This window comes from Anthonomus grandis, chromosome 5 (assembly GCF_022605725.1).
Source record: "Anthonomus grandis grandis chromosome 5, icAntGran1.3, whole genome shotgun sequence".
Taxonomy (NCBI): domain Eukaryota; kingdom Metazoa; phylum Arthropoda; class Insecta; order Coleoptera; family Curculionidae; genus Anthonomus; species Anthonomus grandis.
This window is the reverse complement of record NC_065550.1, coordinates 7,305,456-7,317,476: the sequence shown is the minus strand read 5'-3', so window position 1 is coordinate 7,317,476 and position 12,021 is coordinate 7,305,456. Positions and strand designations below refer to the sequence as shown.

General features: G+C 31.0%; 1 protein-coding gene across 3 annotated transcripts in view; it reads left to right on the top strand.

Annotated features, from left to right (window-relative positions):
• The window catches only part of LOC126736529 (uncharacterized), a 109,197-nt gene that overhangs the window by 60,412 nt on the left and 36,764 nt on the right, over positions 1-12,021 (top strand). The gene's annotated exons all lie outside the window — the stretch shown is intronic.

The window sequence follows — 12,021 nt, the reverse complement described above, 5'->3', positions numbered from 1 at the left end:
TATTTGATGAATTGTAACAATTTGTTATAAAACATTATTGTTAAGATAAAATAAGAAAACTAATATTTCAGGTGAGGCTAGAAGATTAAAAGAACCAAAAGCAACACAAACAAGTGTAGAACAAGTATTATTCAGCAATGAAACAGATTAAGATTACTGTTAATGTCGTTTTTCTTATTTTTTAGTTATATGATTGTATGCATGTAATGTATAATATAATAATTTAGGATATGTTATAATTATGATCTTCAATCAATTAAACAGTTTAAAATATTTTCTTTTTTATTTAAATACCTACAACTAAAACAGAATGGGTCACAATAATATTAAATATATAGTTTGATTGTTTTGAAACACCCCGGTAAGTGAACCTTTATTTTATTTTGATAGCCAACGTCTGCATTACCCTCGTACGAGCCGACACAGCTGAACACTTGCGTGGTTTTTTTGCGATCGGCGGCTCGTATTTGAGAGCGCTACCACAGCTTAACTACGGAACAGCTCCACAACTTCGAGCGGTCTCTCTGATTTGGCGGTCGGCAAGCAAGCGAGATGGAATGGTATTGTCTTTCTCTCGCTTGGGGTAAGAGTCAGGGCCTGATTAAAAGGTTTTTTATTATTGAGCAAAATGTTTCGTTTCGGCCCGACAGTACCGTAGTAGGTAATTTTTGAGCTTTATTTTAATACTAGACTATCTAATACAGATATTACAATGAAATTAGCTATCCAATAGATAGGAAATAAATGTTTTACCTGGATAAACGAGATATTTGATTGCTTTTATTTCCGAATGATTAATTATCATAATAATAGAACAGTAATATCGATGTTCGATTAAATCAATATCGCAAATGAATTTAATAAAGAAAAGGTGTGAATAAGGTTAGGTACATAATAAAATTACGTAGTTTAGAGTTTTAATATATTTTATTGCCTATTTTAAATCATGCCTAAAGATCTTTACAGATGTCTCTATCTTTTTTAAGAAAACAATAAGCTTAACTAATATAGAAATATTTAAAATTTAAACCTAATCACTATTTATTTAATATTTACAATAATATAAGAGTGGGTTTTGCTCATAAATAAAAATTTTACTACCTAAACCTAATTGCTATTTACACTGATATGATAGTGGGGTTTTCCATTTAATTGTATGTATTTTAAAGGTTTCTCCATATTATTAGCTTATTTTTGTTTATTTTTTTAAAATTGCCATTTATTGTTTTTAATGTGTAATAAATTCTTACTCTTAAGTACAATCTTAGTACAAATTCTTTTGGGAAATATTTACAAAGATGGGAAAAAGGTAACATATCGCTTAAAATTAAAAGTGTACTAGAAATATTTGTTGTTGTAGCTAATTTTTCAAAATTCTCTTGAAATATCATTTCAATTCTGCAAATTAGCTCGACAAATTTATCATTTGGCATTTGCAGATTTCCAAATGTATCTTTGTTGGCATTTTCGTATGCTTTTAAAAAAAAATAAAATGAAGAGTCATCCAATTCAGTGTGTTCTTTACTGTATAAAATGCAAGTATCACAAGAGTGGATCCGCAAAGTTTGTTTTAAAAGGTATCCGCATATGTACCTAATAAAATTCTTTTGCAATAGCTCATCTTTTGAGTAAACCATGCTATTTATTACAATGTTTGAATTATTTCCCTTTTCAACCTCCTCATCCTCGGGTACAAAATCGTCTAAGTCAGGAAGCTTTAAAAGCGTTTGATTAGCATCTGCCTCACAATTTTCTGCACCTGAATTAAGCAGGTTAACGCACTGCAATTTCTTAAAAGTCCTCTGAAACTGTATGGCGGTCGGGTTGATGCAATTTCCGTTCTCACTTCTTATTTTACCAAAATGATTTTCAAGACAATCTTGGTTTAATCTTTTGGTAAGTGAATATTCGAATCCAGCAGTGTCACTAAGAAAATTATATAAATTGATGACGCTATTTATAGAAATTTTAATACATTTAATGAATCTAATTTTATTCGCGATGTTAATATTATTTCTGTCTCGAACCTCAAGTTTTTCGATCAAAGACAAACATTCCCGCAAGAACTCCAATTGAACGGCTGTTTTAAATGCAGCATTATATTTTTTCGACGCAAAAGTTTGGGATGAATTTAAAATATCGAAAAGACGATCCATTGTGTTTACAAATTGCGCGGTTTCAGTAGCTTTTGCAGGAAGGTATCCAAATCTTATGTAAAAACTCATACCCACATGAACTGAATAGCTAAATACTTGGGTGGCTAATTTGACTTTCATCTTTTGAAAATTAGATGGATATTTATGGGAATTTGTTAATTTGAATGCTGCTTTCACAGGAAATGTTTTATCAATTTCATAAAAGTCTTTTATATATTGCCACGAAATTTCTTTACCATCGACATAAAAGTTGTATTTCATTAGCATGTTTCTAATCGCTTTGATAATATGTGGAACATCAAAAATATAAAAGATGTACTGATTGTTTAAATAAAATCCAGTATGTTCTGAAGAGACGTTTAAAATATTTGAAAGTTTAATGTTATTGGATCCCATATCGGAAGTAACTGCACAAACCGTTAGCCCAACAGTTTCCAATTTTTGGAAAGCATCAGTTAAAATGATCTTTAATAATTCCACTGAACACGAAGTATGGCAAAGAAAATATACAAGAGGCTGCTTCCATTTACAGTAAAGTCCTCTTAACATGAGAACGCAGGCAGTCAAGGTAGGTTTAAAAATCTTTTCCCCTTTGTCACCTATGGCTAACCCAATTATATAGTCTTGATTGCGTTCATAAAATAAATTAGCTTTAATGGACATTTCGTCGAAACATAATATGCTATATTTCTTTTGTTTTTGAAAACTGTCCATCTTTGCTTTCAATAATTTATAAAATTGAGGGTTATCTAATCCTGGTTCTATTTTAACTGCTCTCATTTCCTGTAGCAACGTGTTTGGTGAGGGAAGACAATATTTCTTCATTAAATATTTTTTGTAAACTTGGGGCCCAGAAAAATATATAAGCAAGCATTCAAGTTTAAAATCTTTACTATAACGTCTACCCTTTGCTTTCTTATTCCCTTGTGCTACTTGCACATTAATACACTTAGCAGTGTCTTCCGACTTGCAAAATTTAAATGTCAGAGACATATATTGGTCCAGAGATATATTATCTAAGTTATTTTCCAATTGATTTTCAAGTACCTGAACCCTTTGTCGTAAATATTTGTTTTCTGCCGTTAATGACTTAATAGTATGCCTATATTTTACCTTCCTCGGAGTATCTGAACTCAAACTGATCGATGTTTGCGTAGATGTTGGAGACATCAGAGAAGAACTAATAACATTTGGAAGATTGCTACCAATTGAAACATCGGCTTTGAACTCGGTGTCAACTGTAATTGTTTGATTAGCTGAAAAAATATATTATACTTAAATTTGTAAATAATTAAATGATTTTTTTACATGCACCAGAAGAAGTAACAAAATGATACCGTTTTATATCATATTTATTTATTAAAATGTGAAGAGAAAGTTTAACAAGTAAACAAAAACCAATTATTATTGTTCAACTTAAAACAATGAAACAAACAGTATTTAGTGTTAAATTAAAAACACCCTATCATTACCCTTTAATAGAACAGTTTGGCACTGCACACACGTGTCCCGATTTTCTATCACTCATTTGGCAAGTAACAAAGCGTCTGCAAATCATCAAATCAAAGAAAACGAACAAAAATACATAAGAATATCAGCGCACGCTACTGCTACTGAACGAATAATGGTAAAACCGACAACCCGATCGGACGCCAAAGAAGTCTTTTACCCCAAGAGGCGGGGCATAAACGCTGCGCGACTAGATCGACGCAAACCTTTTCTCATAAGAAAGTTGTGCAGCTGTTTTGTAGTTAAGCTGTGGCGCTACTTCAAACACCCGACCGAGAGTGGGACTTCTAGTCTTGTTATTGTTCGGTGGTCGAAAGTCAGAAATCCAACAATCAACGTGACATAGGGATGTACGATCCAAATCGATTTTATTCAAAGATCGATCTATTCCCCCAAAAAATCGATCGATTTCTTTCCAGGCGATCTTTTCGAGAATCGATCTAGTCTTTCAATTCTCTCAAAAAATCGAAGATCGATTCCTAAATTATCTTACAAGTTTATTAGTAAAAATAACAGAAACACAGTCATAGGAAAAATAAAGGAAGCTCCAACTAATCGTGCATAATTTAGTTTTTATCTTACTATGTTATGGCGCTTTCAATTTTAAAGGAATTGGAAGCGGGGAATTTTTGCCTGGGAGACACAAAATTGCAAATCTGCTTGAAGACAAGTATACTGCTTTGTCCAATATCATTAAAAATGAACTTAAAAACGTGGAATTTCTATGTATGACATGCGATGTTTGGACCGAGACTATGTCAACAACTAGCTTCTTGGGAGTCACTGTTCATTATTTAGATAAAGAAAATAGTAAGTCTATTGGTATTGGTGTAAAAGAACTTAGTTCTAATCATACTGCACCATATTTAAGCGAATGTTTGCAATCTGTTTGTCTAGAGTGGAAAATTGACTTGTCAAAAGTAAGTGCTATTATCACTGATAATGGGGCGAATATTACCAAATATGTTACTGATACTTTTGGTAAAAATAAACTGGTGGTAAAAAAAAAAATTACCCTGCTTTGCACATACAGTAAATTTAGTTGCAACAAAAATTACAGAACATCCTGCTATAAAACAAATTATTGACAAAATAAAGTCTATAGTTACTTATTTTAAACAAAGTGTATCTGCTGCAGATCAACTAAGAGCAGCACAAAACTTCAAAAAAAAAATCCAAAATCTCCATCTATATGTTCAGCTGCAGAAATACAAGTATGTAGAGAACTTCTTTTTATTTTAAAGCCTATTGAACAGGTATCCAAAGAAATTAGCGGAGAAAAATATTTAACATGCAGCAAAATTATCTCAATTGTAAACTGTTAAAAAAATAATATTTTAAATTTAGACCTCCTAACTCCAGAGACTAAAAAGTTAAAACAAACTGTGCTAGCAGAGCTTTCGAAACGTTTTGGTGCTATTGAAGAAAACAGCATTTTAAGTCTATCCACCCTTTTAGATCCAAGGTTTAAGAAAATCCACTTTGGTAATCCAAATGCTTGTGCAAGAGCAATAAGTTTAGTAGATAAATTATTAAAATATAATACCCAAAATAGCTCTCAACAAGGGGTGGATTCTCAAAAGCAGGTTACTGTCCCTGCCAATAATGAAAACTCTAATAGTATATAGTCTTATCACAAAAAATTGGTCACTTCCGAATAAAGTTGTTTAGTAACTAATCAAAATGAAATGTCAGTTGAACTTAAAGCATATTTAAACCTTCCAACAATACCATTGGAAAATAATCCAATTAGCTTTTGGTTAAATCATAATTCGAGTGAAGACTCGAATTATGATTTAACCAAACCAATTCGAGTGAAGACTAGCTAAGTCTTGGAAAAAAATATATATCCATTGTTGGGTCTTCGGTACCATCAGAAAGGGTTTTTTCCCAAGCAGGAAATATTCTAACTCAGACTAGGAATAGGTTAAGTGGAACACATTTATCTCAACTGCTCTTTCTTCATTCCTTAGATAGTTCTTACTGGTAAGACTCTAAATTAGATTAATGATTGACTTTGTTTGTGATTTTTTTTTGCATATTTTATTACTGTGTTCATCATATAACCTATTATTATCATAGTTTTTAGGAATATAACGTTTATTTTTGTTATGACTATATGTATATTATATGTTTTTTTTGTATTTTCTTTTTTTTTGTTTGTTTTGGTTAATATACTTATACATGTATTTTTATTTTAAAAAATTTTTTATTTAAAACAATTATCAGAATCAAATATCGATTTTTAATGAGATCGATCTTTTGTTGCCGATTTATTTCTAGATCGATCTTGATATGTACGATCTTGAATCGATTCAAAATATCGATTTATTTTGTTTTTCGGACATCCCTAACGTGACATCGCCAAGGAGAAGAGACGACTAGAACTCGGGTCGCGGAACAAGCAACAAGCACTTGCTTGCGTTGGCGACGACTTGGTAGGGTGGCGCTGCTAGGCAGCGGCGCCACACACATATGCTTCGCGACATCTCGGCCTTCCTCGTGTCGAAATAACGCTCGTGGCGCCGCACTGCGACCTGTGTGTCAACTGCTACAAAAAGAACTGTCATTTCCATAAGAGTTTCCTACGTTTGTGAGTATTCACCAGCAACAACCAATCACATGGATGAAACTTGTGAAAATCGGAATCGTATATCGGCCATCTTGCTTGGCAAAATTGACAGGGAGCTGACAGACAGTTGTTGACATTGACTGATAGAACATCATTTGTCATTGTCATACCATTTGAGTTTGTTTTTCATTTCAATGAATGCCAGCCACGAACTTAAAAATATACCTGGACTGCCAATTCAATGAAAAGTAAATGACCACTACTAGGGGGTAAAAAGTAAATGACTACTCTGACAAATTTTAATTGTATCAACTGTAGGGAAACAAAACAATTAAAGTTTTTGAGAGGTTATGTTTACAAAAATACAAAATAGAAAGTTACATATAGGTAAGAATTTAAGATAGTTGCGTTAGATCTGTGATTTTTCTGGTAGGTACTTCTTTAAGAATTTCGTTAAAATTTATGAAAGAAAGTAACCCTCACCTAAAATGAGACAAAGTTTCAATCAACTTGGAATAGATGCGTGCACTTTAAAATATTTGTTTTATCATTCTGGTTTTCTTGAATCTTTTAAATCCTAATACCATGAAAATCATGATATTCATTTAAATTTTTGCTTGTATTCACTTAACAAATTCAGTTAAAAATACTTATTTTCTTTCTATTTTTACTATTACAAGTCTTACTTTCCTTTCGTGTACAGGGTGTCCCATTTTGGGTACTTTTGCGGGGTATCTCCGTTATTTTTAACGTTAGCGTGATGCGGTTTTCGCGACAGTGTGCTACTTTTCCATGAAAATAACGATGCCGTTAACAAAAATTCCAAAGCCCTCTTAGTTTTTAAGATATAGGCCATTTTTGAAAATTCGACATTTTGGGACTCCTCTTGTATTTCAGTTATTCTTTAAGATATCGAATATGTAAAAAAATAGTTTTATAGATTTTTTTCCGTAGAATGCAGTGGCGTAGATTTTTTTTTTTTTTAATATTTACTGTTTTTGAGTTATAAGCCAAACTTGTGTTTCTTTTAATAGAACACCCTGTATATATATGCACTAATAAATTTGTCTTCTTTTTACCTTTTCAAAAATATATAATGGTATGCACTTTTTTTTAAGAAACATAGAAATAAATGACAATTTTCTAAAATTAAGGACATAAATCTATTAGTAGGGCATGACTCTTGTTGATAACAAAACAAAAGTCAACTAAATGTCAAATATTTATATTTTACGGTTTCTTAAATCAAATATTTGTATTGTAAGTATTTGTTTTTTTTTCTTTATTTAATAAATTCTTTGAAAAATGGCAGCGTATGAAAATTACGAAAAATATGATATGTTGGTATATTTTATACAAAGTAACGAAAATTCTGAAGAAGCTTCGGCGTTATATTTTCAAAGGTAAGTAAGCGATAGTGGGTACTAAAATTTAAATTGCGGTTTGAAGGTTGAAAGTTTGTGTTTTTTAGATATCCAGAGAGGCGACAACCCTTTATTGAGATATTTGCTCGCTTAAAAGCAAATTTAGTTGAACACGGAACCTTTGTTCGCCCGCATCCGAAAACCTATAACAAGGAGAATAGGGAAAGAAAAGAAATAGATGTTTTGGGATATATTGAAGCAACACCTTCGTCCTCATGCAGAAAAAATGAGAAAGATATTGGTGTGTCAAAAACTAATGCTCAAAGGATCCTAAAAAAATACAAGTATCATCCGTATAAATTTAGTATTGTGCAACAGTTGCATCCTGGCGTTGCTGAGCGCCGAGCACTGTTTTGCCGGTGGAATCTACAACAAATCGAAGCTAATGATTTGTTCGGCAGACTTGTTATTTAGGTAGATGAATGTTTTTTTCAAGTGCGGGTATTTTGAATCGTCACAATACCAGGAATTAGAAAACAGAAAATCAGTATTTATTGTTCGAAAGGGCACAACAGGGACGTTTTGGAGTTGGAGTGTCTTGTTTTATTTTGGGCAGAAAAATAGTTTATCGGATTTTTGAAGGAGGTCTTACAGCACGTAGATACCTAGAGATCCTTGAGGAAGTTATTCCTGAACTGCTAGAAAATATTCCGCTAGCACAATATAATGCAATTTACTTACAACAAGATGGTGCTCCTAGTCATAATTCAAGGCTAGTAAGGGAATTTCTTGAGAATAATTTTCCGCAAAGATGGATAGGTACCAATGGACCTATAAGATGGCCCCACGATCTCCAGATCTTTCAATTTTGGATTTTAAGAAAAATAGTTTATCGGATTTTTGAAGGAGGTCTTACAGCACGTAGATACCTAGAGATCCTTGAGGAAGTTATTCCTGAACTGCTAGAAAATATTCCGCTAGCACAATATAATGCAATTTACTTACAACAAGATGGTGCTCCTAGTCATAATTCAAGGCTAGTAAGGGAATTTCTTGAGAATAATTTTCCGCAAAGATGGATAGGTACCAATGGACCTATAAGATGGCCCCACGATCTCCAGATCTTTCAATTTTGGATTTTTTTTATGGGGGTATCTACAAAATGAAGTGTATAAAACACGTTATGATGGAATTGCCGAACTTCGAGAGGCAATTAACTTAGCCTTTCAAAATCTGCGAAGGAGACCAATGGTTCTATTTAATTCCATTGAAAGAATCACAAAAATGTGCCAATTTTGCATTCGAGAGAATACAGTTGAGTTTTTTGTTTTGTATGTTTTGTTGCTTTATGCTACAAAATAAGCTTATGTTGTAAAAATTGGGGCTATACTGTTGTAGTGTATTTTTTTAATAATATGCTTTTGTCTCAATAGGTATATTTTGATTGCATCCAATGTATTTGCAATGAATCCAATTCTTTGTTAGTGATTTGTCTAAGTTTTATCTTTGTTATTGTTATTTATGGCCTACTAATAAATTTATGTCCTTAATTTTAGAAAATTGTCATTTATTTGTATGTTTCTTAAAAAAAAGTGCATACCATTATATATTTTTGAAAAGGTAAAAAAAAGACAAATTTATTAGTGCATATATATACAGGGTGTTCCATTAAAAAAACATAAGTTTGGCTTATAACTCAAAAACAGTAAATACTAAAAAAAAATAATCTACGCCACTGCATTTTACGGAAAAAAATCTATAAAACTGTTTCTTTACATATTCGATAAGTTAAAGAATAACCGAAATACAAGGGGGGTCCCAAAATGTCGAATTTTCAAAAATGGCCTATATCTTAAAAACTAAGAGGGCTTTGGAATTTTGTTAACGGCATCGTTATTTTCACGGAAAAGTAGCACACTGTCGCGAAAACCGCATCACGCTAACGTTAAAAATAACGGAGATACCCCGCAAAAGTACCCAAAATGGGACACCCTGTACAGTGTTTCCACATCCACATTAGTACAACCATATATAAGAATCAAAATATAGATGATTTTATGAGGGTAGAAAATAGAAAAATAGAAAAAATATATTATTCTGTCAACAAACTCAATATATTATTCTATTATAAACAACACAGACATTCACAATAATTCGGTTTTGAGAAACTGAACCGAATACCTTTAAATAAAGATGGTGATACATTATTCACGTATTAAATAAGGAGAAAGATACATCGCCTATTCCAGACGATATACCCAAGCGTCGTTTATAAATCGTCAAAAACTAGGCAATCCGCTATACTCACACGTCAAATGTCAACTTCATTACCGTTATTTAATATATTTTTTGTTGGCAACACAAAACATTTTCAGAGTAACCAACATCAAAAGGACACAACCACTATAAAAATGGCGGCCACCATGCAGTGGTCATTTTTGGGTATCGCGGCCATATGCATTAGCAGTCCAGGTATATTTTTAAGTTCGTGATGCCAGCGTGTGTTGAGTTTGCTATTTGTTTTAAGGATGTTATTTTAAATTTATGACTTTTTTTCTCAAAAGTTCTCTTTCAATATTGGGAGTAGTGTTTTAATTAATTTGCGGCAAGCAATTCCGAGTTTCTGGTAAGAAAATCTGATTTTATTTATTACTATTATGTTTTTGTATTGTCAATCTTTATTCTTTAATAAAATCAAATTCAGTTGATTTCTATGAAGAAGTTTCACTTTTCAAGTATTTAATTTTTAACTTGATTATTATAAATACATATTACAAAATGTCTGGCCTCTCTTTTCTATTCAACAATTAAAAATTGATTGAAATTTTCCTGACCTTGATGTAAGAGTATGTATATTTTCAAGGTTTCTGAGAAACAGTAATAAAAGATTTTTTTAATTTCCTTCAGTTCATATTACAAGAAAAACATGGAGAGGGATATGCAATGGAAATATTATTAACACTTTGAGCTATAGAATTTCTTCTGATCGGTTCTCCACAAATTTTAATAATGCTGATACCCCTGGCTTTACACTACAATACATATTTATTTAAACATTTATTTTGTCTTTTTTTTTACATGAATCATTTAGTAAATTGATTTATAAGGTTTGCACTGTCTATTTTTTTATTTTATTTCCTGCTCGTATCATGCCACTTCCTGTGTTCACTGAGACAAGACATAGGTATAGCGGCTAAGAGACCTGAGCACCCGGAATGGATCAGAATTAATGTTTTTCTTACAACTTGTTTTTTTAATAGTTTCTTTTTATTTTATGTAAACATCTATCCTTGAATTAAGTTTTTAGTAATATTATAGTTCCAAGATATGTTGTTAGTATTATAAAAGACCAACAAATATATACTATGTACTCGTAAGTGATATATGTTTATACTAAAAAGTTGTTTTTATTTTCAAAGAGTTTATTTTGTTTTGTCGATGGATATATTGTTTCTTTCGATAATATAGATTATAATTTAAATTATTTTAAAATCTGTTTAATTTTTCTTTAGGAAACAGATACAAGTACATATTAAATAAGAATAATTCATCCTCTATTGACTCTATGTGTTAATAAAATGAGAATATTATTAACCTGGGAATGCCTTTAGATGTATTATGAGAAAATAGCACAAAAATGTTGACAACCTTTTCTAATCTGTATAAAATGAGGGTAGTTCAGTGCTAACAAAATAATTTTAAACATTTTTAGATAAATTATAATTTATATAATGTCTGTTATAATGAATTATTGAATAGTATGTATATCATTCAAAAAGGAATTAAAATCACTTTTATTATCCAGGGCATATTATAGCCTTGACGATTTTTTTAATGATACCTTTTGACCTGTGCTCTGACATCATTTTAGTGTTTTAGTTTTGTTTCCTGTTAAATAATTTAATTTACTTCTTCTAAATTCTGTTTTATTGACAGCTTTACTTATTTTTTAATGAAATTTATCAAAAAGATGCTTTTTTTTTCTCAATCTGTTTTGTTATGATTAATTTTGGTAATGTGTGTAAATTTTATGGTAAAGTATTTTAGATGTTATGTTTGTTTGAAATTTGAAATTTAAAGTGAATTTGGAATTTTTTAGTTTGTTTTTAGGATGCTTGTACACAAGATTTTGTTGTCTTACGTAATATAGCACATTTTCTTTCTTTCTTTCTTTCTTTCTTTCTTTCTTTCTTTCTTTCTTTCTTTCTTTCTTTCTTTCTTTCTTTCTTTCTTTCTTTCTTTCTTTCTTTCATTTTAAGTAATTTTTTTTTCCAGGAAAATTAAATACCTAATAAATTTATTTAAGCAAAAAAAACATTGTTTTATTTCCATTTGTCCAATTGGTGATATGTCGTACACTATTGTTAGTACACTTTCGTAGATTATTGCAGTAAATTAACCTATTTAAGATATGTAAAAT